Source organism: Mobula birostris, chromosome 11 (assembly GCF_030028105.1).
Source record: "Mobula birostris isolate sMobBir1 chromosome 11, sMobBir1.hap1, whole genome shotgun sequence".
Classification (NCBI taxonomy): domain Eukaryota; kingdom Metazoa; phylum Chordata; class Chondrichthyes; order Myliobatiformes; family Myliobatidae; genus Mobula; species Mobula birostris.
Window position 1 is genome coordinate 110,670,606 of NC_092380.1, and position 9,742 is coordinate 110,680,347.

Below are 9,742 nucleotides of genomic sequence, written 5' to 3' on the forward strand. Positions count from 1 at the left end.
TGTAGTAGTAATGGTAGTGTTCTAAAGCCTGATTTATACTTCTGTATCAACTCGACGCCATATCCTATGCCATTGGCTTACGCGCGTTGAGAGCATTTATACTTGTGCGTTGGTGTGTCTGCGTCGCTCTGCAATTTGGGCACGACTTCATGCAAGGCTTCATGGTCATGGTAGTCTTTCTCGGGGTAAACAAGAAGCAAGCGTCTTTTTTCGTAAAAGCAAAATGTGTCCTCCATAATTTCGGAGGTCTGTAAAGCTTTATGGAAAGCATTGCAGCCAGAGTTCCTTCCCTGCCCTTCAGTCGCCCAATGGGAAGCTATTGCGGCGTAGGAGGAAAAGCGATGCTACCAAGCAGACCAATCACAGCTGTTGTGGTCGCGTTGCCGCGACGCTTAGTTACATTTTGGGAGAGGTGCGCGTCAGGCTACGGCATAGGGATCCGTGTAGGGTTCGTGGCTATGCCGTACGTACGGCGTTGAGTTGACGCAGAAGTATAAATCAGCCTTAATATGTTCCGTATTTCATTTAAATACATAATATTTTACATAGTTAAATGATAGTTTGACTTTTTAATACTGTTTAACTATTTCCATGAAACTTTAGGTAATTGGGTCAGCTGCCTAATTAGACCAAAGTGTATTGATGTAATAGTCCCGATGTGTCCCAATTAATTGGAATATGTCAGATCATTGGTTGTAGGAACATTTCAATGATGGGGCAAGTGAATGCAGTTATCCCCTTCTATTCAAGAGCCTGATGGTTGGTAGGTAGTAACTGTTCTTGAACCTGGTGGTGTGAGTCCTGAGGTTGCTGTACCTTCTACTTGATGGCAGCAGCAAGAAGAGAGCATGACCTGGGTGGTGGGGATCTCTGATGATGGATGCTGCTTTCCTACAACAGCATTTTGTTCGCTTATGTCCTTTAGGGGAGGAATCCAGCCGTCCTGACTTGGTCTGGCCTCTACTTGACTCTAGACCCACAGAAACGTGGTTGACTCTTAAGTGCCCTCTGACATGGCCCAGCAAGCCACTCAGTTGTATCCAACCGCTAAAAAGAAAATAATAAGGAATGAATCTGGACAGACAACCCGGTATCAACATAGACACTGGAAACGACAATCGCAAAACCAGCGCTGTCGACCCTGCAAAGTCCTCCTTACTAACAACTGGGGACTTGTGCCAAAGATGGGAGAGCTGTCTCACAAACTAGTCAAGCAACAGCCTGACGTAGTTGTGCTGACAGAATCACACCTTACAGTTAACATTTCAGACTCCACCATCACCATTCCTGGGTATGTACTGTCTCACCAGCAGGACAGGCCTAGCAGAGGTGGTGGCACAGTGGATTACAGTAGAGAGGGAGTTGCCCTGGCAACACTCAACATCGACTCTGAACCCCATAAGGTCCCATGGTACCAGGTTAAACACGGGCAAGGAAACTTCCTGCTGATTACCACGTCCCATCCTCCCTCAGCTGATGAATCAGTACTTCTCCACATTGAGCAGCACTTGGAGGAGGCACTGAGGGTGGGAAGGGCACAGAATGTACTCTGGGTGGGGGCTTCAATGTCCATCACCAAGAGAGGCTCGGTAGTACCACCACATACCGAGCTGGTCGGGTCCTACTGGACAGAGCTACTAGACTGGGACTACAGCAGGCGGTGAGGGAGCAAACAAGAGGGAAAAACACACTTTACCTCATTCTCACCAACCTGCCTGCCATGGAAGCTTCTGTCCATGACAGCATCGGTAGAAGTGACCACCACACAGTATTTGTGGAGACTAAATCCCGTCTCCACATTGAAGAAACCCTCCACCACGTTATGTGGCACTACCACCGTACTAAGTGGGATAGACCAAACAGATCTAGCAGCCCAATCTGGGCATCTATGTGGTGCTGTTGGCCATCAGCAGCAGCAGAATTGTACTCAACTACAATCTGTAACCTCATGGCCTGGCATATCCCCCACTCTAACATCACCACCAGGCCAGGGAATCAATCCTGGTTCAATGAAGAGTTTAACGGAGAACAACACCAGGGCTACCTCAATATGAGGTGGCACCCTGGTGAAGCTACAAAACAGGACTACTTGCATGCCAAACACCATAAGCAGCAAGTGATAGACAGAGCAAAGTGGTCCCACAACCAACGGATCAGATCTAAGCTCTGTAACCCTGTCACAGCCGGCTGTGAGTGTTGGTGGACAATCAAACAACTCACTGGAGCAGGAGGCTCCACAAGTATCCCCATCCTCAATGATAGAGGAGCCCAGCACATGTGCAAAAGGTAAGGTTGAAGCATTTAATTAGAAGTGCCGAGTAGATGATCCAGCTCGGCCTCCTCCAGAAGTCCCCAGCATCCCAGATATCAGTCAGTATGCAGCCAATCTGATTCACTCCACGTGATATCAAGAAACAGCTGAAAGCACTGGATACTGCGAAGACTATGGACCCAGACAAAATCCCAGCAATAGTCCTGAAGACTTGTGCTCCAGAACTTGCCGCGCCACTAGCTAAGCTGTTCCAGTACAACACAGCATTGGCATCTAACCGGCAATGTGGAAAATTGCCCAGGTATGGACTATACACAAGAAATAGGACAAGTCCAACCCAACCAATTACTGCCCTGTCAGTCATCAATCATCGGCAAAGTGAAGGCGTCATCAACAGTGCTATCATGCAGTACCTACTTGGCAATAACCTGCTTATGGATGTCCAGTTAGGGTTCCATCAAGGCCACTCAGCTCCTGACCTCATCATCTCCTTGGTCCAAACATGGACCAAAGAGCTAAATACCAGAGGTGAGGTGAGAATGACAGCCCTCAACATCAAGGCAGTGTTTGACCAAGTATGGCATCAAGGTACCCTAGCTAAAATGGAGTCAATGGGAGTTAGGGGGAAAACCTTCCACTGATTAGAATCCTTCCTGACACAAAGGAAGATGGTTTTGGTGGTTGGAGATCAATCATCTCATCTTCAGAACATCACTGCAGGAGTTCTTCAGGGAGCTGTCCTAGGAGCAACTGTCTTCAGCTGCTTCATCAATGACCTTTCTTCCATCATATGGTCAGAAATGAGGATGTCTGAAGATAATTGAACAATGTTCTGCACCATTCAAGGCTCCTCAGATAGTGAAGCAGTTCATACCGAAATGCAGCAGGACCTGACAATATCCAGGCTTGGGCTGACAAGTGACAAGCAACATTCAAGCCACACAAGTGCCAGGCAATGACCATCTCCAACAAGAGAGGCTCTAACCATCGTTCCTTGACGCTTAGTGGCATCACCATCACTGAATCACCTACTAGCAATATCCTGGGGGCTACCATTGATAGGGAACTGAAATGATCTAGCCATATAAACACCGTGGCTACCAGGCTAGGAATCCTGTGGCATGTCACACACCTCCTAACTCTCCAAAGCCTGTTCACCATCTACAAGGCTCAGGTCAGGATGAGTGCAGCCCCATCAACCCTTAAGAAGCTTGACACCATCCAGTACAAGGCAGCCCACTTGATTCGTACCCCTTCCACAAACATCCAATCCCTCCACCATCGATGAACATTTGCAGCAGTGTGTACTATCGACAAGATGCACTGCAACACACCAAAGTTCCTAAGGCAGCACCTTCCAGGCCAACAACCACTACCACCTAGAAGACCGAGAACAGCAGCTACCTTTTGAACACCGCCACTTGGAAATCCCCCTCCAAGTCACTCACCATCCTGACTTGGAAACATATCACCATTCCTTCATTGTCACTGGGTCAAAATCGTGGAATTCCCTCCCGAACAGCACTGTGGGTGGACCTACATCTCAGGGACTGCAGCAGTTCAGGAAGGCAGTTCATCACCACCTTCACAAGGGCAACTAGGGATGGGCAATAAATGCTTAGCTGGTAATGCCCACATCCTGTAAATGGGAATAAATGAAACAAAAATTCATATAGATGTGCTCGATGGTTGGGAGGGCTTTACCCGTGATGTACTGAGCTGAATCCACTACCTTTTGTAGGATTTTCCATTCAAAGGCATTGGTGTTTCCTTACTAGGCTGTGTTGCAGCCAGTCAATATACTCTCCACTCTCTGACTATCCATCCTATAGGATGATGATGGTTCCTTTCAGTCATTTAGTGGGGTTGACCCCACTCCTCAGAAAGGAACAGCGTGTGCGTGAATGGATTGTAGGTGAGTAGGGGGTTGCACAGGTCCAGACCCACCCTCTCGGCTTCCCCTCCCGGATCCAGCGGCATGGTGGGGTCCAAGACGGCTGGGGGAAGTTCTGTTGCAGTGAATGGCCAGACCAAGCTTTGATGCAAGGGATGCCCTTTCCGCGCTTCACGGCCGTGTTTGCTAGATGGCCGTTGACCCTACGAGAGGGTTCATCCGCCCTTTGACAGGTCTTGTTTTTCGTCCTGCAGGGTGTCTAGCCACCCTCCTCACCAGGCAAGCCTGGTGGGGGAGCCGGTTTAGTCGCCGACCACTCGACCATGCAACAGGTAGTACTGGGTTACATGGTACCAGTAACACTCAGATGAGTGACCTGACTCACCAGTACACATATATAGAACTTTGACAAATTTTTCGACGTCATGCTGAATCTCTGCAGACGTGGGAAGTAGAGGTGCTGCTGTGCTTTCTTCCCAATTGAACTTATGTGCTGGGTCCAGGTTTCAGTAACTATTGTTAAAAAGCTCACATCTCTTTAAAACATGAATCACATTTAAGTGCTCCACTATCTTGCATTTAAGTTGTGAGATAATGCTTGAAACATCAGAGGCAGCACACAAAAGTAATAAAGATTTCGCATTAGTAAAACAGCAATTACTTCCATTACTGGAGGTCTGAGAAGGAGTGTTTCTGTGAAGCACACAGCAATTTCCACTCACTTGAAGCTTTTATCTTCTGTGCTAAGCCTGGTTAATATATTCTGCACTTCAGCTTTCTCCTTTTGCCAGTTCTGATTGCAGACTTTCTAAAGTGGTCTCTGATTACATCAATTACATCTCAACAAATTAATTTAGCTTCATAAGCACAAACTCCACCATGGATGGTCCCCAGCCTGGCTGGGAAAGGAGGAGGGTTGGCCATGGGGCTAGCAATCCCATCCTGCAAAAAAACACAGAACTACAGAAACACCAACAGAAACTCCAAAGGCCTCATCCTTGGGATCTTACAACTTGAAAGACTGTCCCAGGACAGAAGACTCTGGTGAACTGTTGTTGGCGGTCTGTGCCCCAGTATGGGTGATAGGCTTAACTTCAGAAGGACAGGAAAATGATGAGAGAAGCCCCACTACTGATACGGAAAAATTAATGCATTTCACATTCACCAAAATTAACAAGTATTAGATTATTAGTAAATATTAAAGTTCAAAGTAAATTTATTATCAAAGTACATATATGTTGCTATACACAAACCTGAGATTCATTTTCTTGCAAGCATAGTCAGTAAATCCAAGAACCATAAGCCTGGGAACATCTGGACAGCAAAGATGCTCTTTATCAACGACAGCTCGGCATCCCCTCAAAACTAATTAATAAGCTTCAAGACCTTGGCCTCAATACCTCCTTGTGCAATTGGATCCTTGATTTCCTCCAGTTTGGACAGACTCCAGCCAGTCTGGATTGGCAACAACATCTCCTCCACAATCTCTATCAGGACAGATGCACCACGAGGCTGTGTGCTTAGCCCCCTGCTCTACTCACTTTGCATTTCTGATTGTGTGGCTAAGCAGAAACTCCAATGTCGTATTCAAGTTTGCTGATGACACCACTGTTGTTGGCTGAATCAAAGGTGGTGATAAATTAAACTATAGGAGGAAGACTGAAAAGCTGGCTGAGTCATGCCGCAACAAAAACCTTTTGCTCAATGTCAGCAAGAACGAGGAGCTGCTTGTTGATTTCAGGAGGAGGAAGTCCACGTGTTGGTCCTAATCGGGGGATCAGAGGTAGAGAGGGTCCTCAATTTTAAATTCCGTGGTGTTATCATGTCAAAGGACTTGTCCTGGGCTCTGCATGTAAGTGCAATTACAAAGAAAGGACAGCAGTGCCTCTACTTCCTTAGGCTTTTATGAAGATTTGGCGTATCTTTGACAAACTCGAATAGATGTGTGGAGGACAGTATATTGACTGGTGGCATTATAGCCTGGAATATAAACGCAAATATCCTTGAAGGGAAAATCTTACAAAAAGCAGTGCATACAGCCAAGTCCATCATGGGTAAAGCCCTCCCCACCATAGAGCACATCTACATGGAGCATTGCCTCCTGGGTGCCAGGGTACCGGGTACCTCGAATCAAGTATTCAGCATTCTTAAATAAGAGGGTGAACAGCCTGAGGTCATGGTCTATGTAGGTACCAATGACGTGGGTAGGACGAATGATGAGGTTCTGCGTTGGGAGTACAGGGCATATGGTGGAAGTTCCAGGTGTCAGTGGTCATGAACTGTGTGGAGTTACGATTACTAGAGAGATGGTTCGTGGAAAACTGAAAGGTCTGAAGATAGATGAGGCACCTAGACCAGATGGTGAGCACCCCAGGGTTATGAAAGAGGTGGCTGAAAAGATTGTGGAGGCATTAGTGATCACTAGATCAGTAGATTATAGAATGCTTCCCAAAGACTGTAAAATTGCAAGTGTCACTCCACTCTTTCAGAAGGAAGAGAGGCAGAAGAAAGGAAAGTATAGGCCAGTTAAGTCTGACCTCAGTGGTTGGGAAGATGTTGGAGTCGACTATTAAGGATGAGGTCTCAGGGTACTTGGAGACCCATGCCACATTGTTTCCTCAAGGAAAAACCTTGCCTGACAAATCTGTTGGAATTCTTTGAAGAAATAACAAGCAGGAGAGAAAAAGGAGAATCGGTTGATGCGTACTTGCATTTTCAGAAGGCATTTGACAAGGTGCCACACATGAGGCTGCTTAACAAGTTACGAATCCATGGTATTACAGGAATAATCCTAGCATAGATGAAACAATGGCTGATCAGCAGGAGGCAAAGAGTGGGAATAAAGGGAGCTTTTCTGGTAGGCTGCTAGCAGTGTTCCACAGGAGATTGTGTTGGGACCGATTCTTTTTACGTTATATGTCAATGATTTGGATGATGGAATTGATGGCTTTGTTGCAAAGTTTGTAGGCAATATGGAGACATGTGGAGGGTCAGGTAGTTTTGAGGAAGTAGAGGGGCTACAGTAGGATCTAGTTGGATCAGGAGAATGGACAAATAGATGGCAGATGGAATACAGTGTCGGGAAGTGTATAGTCATTCACTTTGGTAGAAGAAATGAAAGGCTGACTATTTTCTAAATGGAGAGAAAAGACACAAAACTAAGGTGCAAAGGAACTTTGGAGTCCTTGTGCAAGATTCACTAAAAGTTAATTTGCAGGTTGAGTCTGTGGTGAGGAAAGCAAATGTGATGTTAACATTTACTTCAAGAGGTTTAGAATATGAAAGCAAGCATGTAACGCTGAGATTTTATAAAGCACTGGTGAGGCCTCTCTTGGAGTATTGTGAGCAGTTTTGGGTTCCTTTTCTGAGAAAGGATGTGCTGAAACTGGAGAGGGTTCACAAAAACGATTCCAGGATTGAATGGCTTGTCATATGAAGAGTGTTTGATTCATTAGAATTCAGAAGAATGAGGGGTGACCTCATTGAAACCTGTTTGAACCTAGCTAACTGTATTACAGGTGTCCCCCGCTTTTCGAACGTTCGCTTTACGAAACCTCACTGTTACGAAAGACCTACATTAGTACCCCGTTTTTGCTTTCAGAAGGTGTTTTCACTGTTACGAAAAAAAGCAGCGCGCGATAAAAATATCAGCGTGTGATAAAAGGCGCCGCACGCCCCGAGCTACTGCTCTCCCCGGATTCGGAACGGCATTCTCGCCGGCATTGCTTAAACACGAGCCTGTGAGCAGCCGTTTGCAAGATGAGTTCTAAGGTATCGGAAAATCCTGAAAGAGCTCATAAGGGTGTTATACTTAGCATAAAACTAGACATAATTAAGCGTTTTGATCGTGGTGAACGAAGTAAGGACAACATGAGTTTGGTTTGTGGAAGCTGACGAACATGATGTTGAAGAGGTTTTGGCATCCCATGACCAAGAACTGACAGATGAAGAGCTGATGCAATTGGAAGAAAAAAGGATAACAATTGAAACCGAATGAGTGATGATAAAGTACGACTTTAATTTTGAAAGGGTACGTCGGTTTAGGAGATATTTGCAGGATGAGTTGAGTCCTTACCAAGAACTGTGTGATAGAAAAAGGCTCAGCAGTCAAGCAAGACTTCCACATCAGCCATGACAGACGACAAACCTCGACCTTCGACATCGAGGCAGGCCGTCATAGGAGAAGATGAGCTGCTTACCCTAAAGGAAACAGACGATGAGATGACACCCCAGTGTCACACCACCCCAACCCCCAGGCCACGGAGAGATACCGATTCGTGGAGAATGCAACGGTAGCCGGGAGGCACACAGCACATCTTTAAGAAAAAAGCCGACACAAACAAGCTAATTGATTAGGTGCTGCCCGACATGTAATTGTCGGCCCAGATCAGAGACGACGCAATCGGAAATCGGCACTGATCTGGGCTGACAATTATGTGTCGGGCGGCACCTAATTAATTAGCTTGTTTATTTCAGCTTTTTTCTTAAAGATGTGCTGTGTGCTCCCCGGTTACCGCTGCATTCCTGCATGCTTTGTGGCAATGTATCACTCGGCAGCCTGGAGGGTGGGGGCCACTGCACCACCCCAGCCTGCGGCGACTCAGTCTAACACACCACCATCAGTGTGCTCGGCGCTGAACCAATTCCGGTAAGTGATAACACACTGTACATACATTATTTCAATTTTATATCGGCTGTGTATTTTTACGTGTTATTTGGTATGATTTGGCAGCTTCATAGCTTAAAGGTTACTGGAGTGTTTTTGCCAACAGCGCTTGTGTGAGATTTTCTGCCGACGGCGCTTGCGTGAGATTTTCACTCCGGAGAACAGTTCAGGCAATGACTGTGGAAAAGTATTTCTACTTTATATAAGCTGTGTATTTATCATATCATTCCTGCTTTTACTATATGTTACTGTTATATTAGGTTCTATGTGTTATTTGGCATGATTTGGTAGGTTATTATTGGGTCTGCAAAAACTCACAAAATTTTCCCATATAAATAAATGATAATTACTTCTTCGCTTTACGACATTTCGGCTTACGAACCGTTTCATAGGAACGCTCTACCTTCGGATGGCGGGGGAAACATGTACAGGTTTCTGGACCAGTCCAGCCATCTTTTTGCCTTCACAGTGGACAAGTTGCCGGCGTACTGAAAATGCCAAGAGACTAACAATGTGGTTTCTTATGTTCTTGATATTTATTGCTTATTAATTTATTATCATTATTTCTTTCTTTTGTTATTTTCACAGTTTGTTACCTTTTGTCCAATGGGTGTCTGCACAGTTGGTGTGATTTTTCATTGATTCTATTCTGGTTACTGGATTTATTGGGAATCTCAGGGTTATATATGGTGACATATATGTTCTTTGATCATAAATTTACTTTGAATTTTGAACTTTAGAATCCATGAAAGACCACATCCAACAGGGTAGACAAACAACTGATGTGCATAAGACAACAAACTGTGCAAATACAAATGAAAGAATAATAAATAAATAAATAATTATTAAGAACATGTGATGAAGAGTCCTTGAAAGTGAGTCCATAGGTTGTGAGAACAATTCAGTGTTG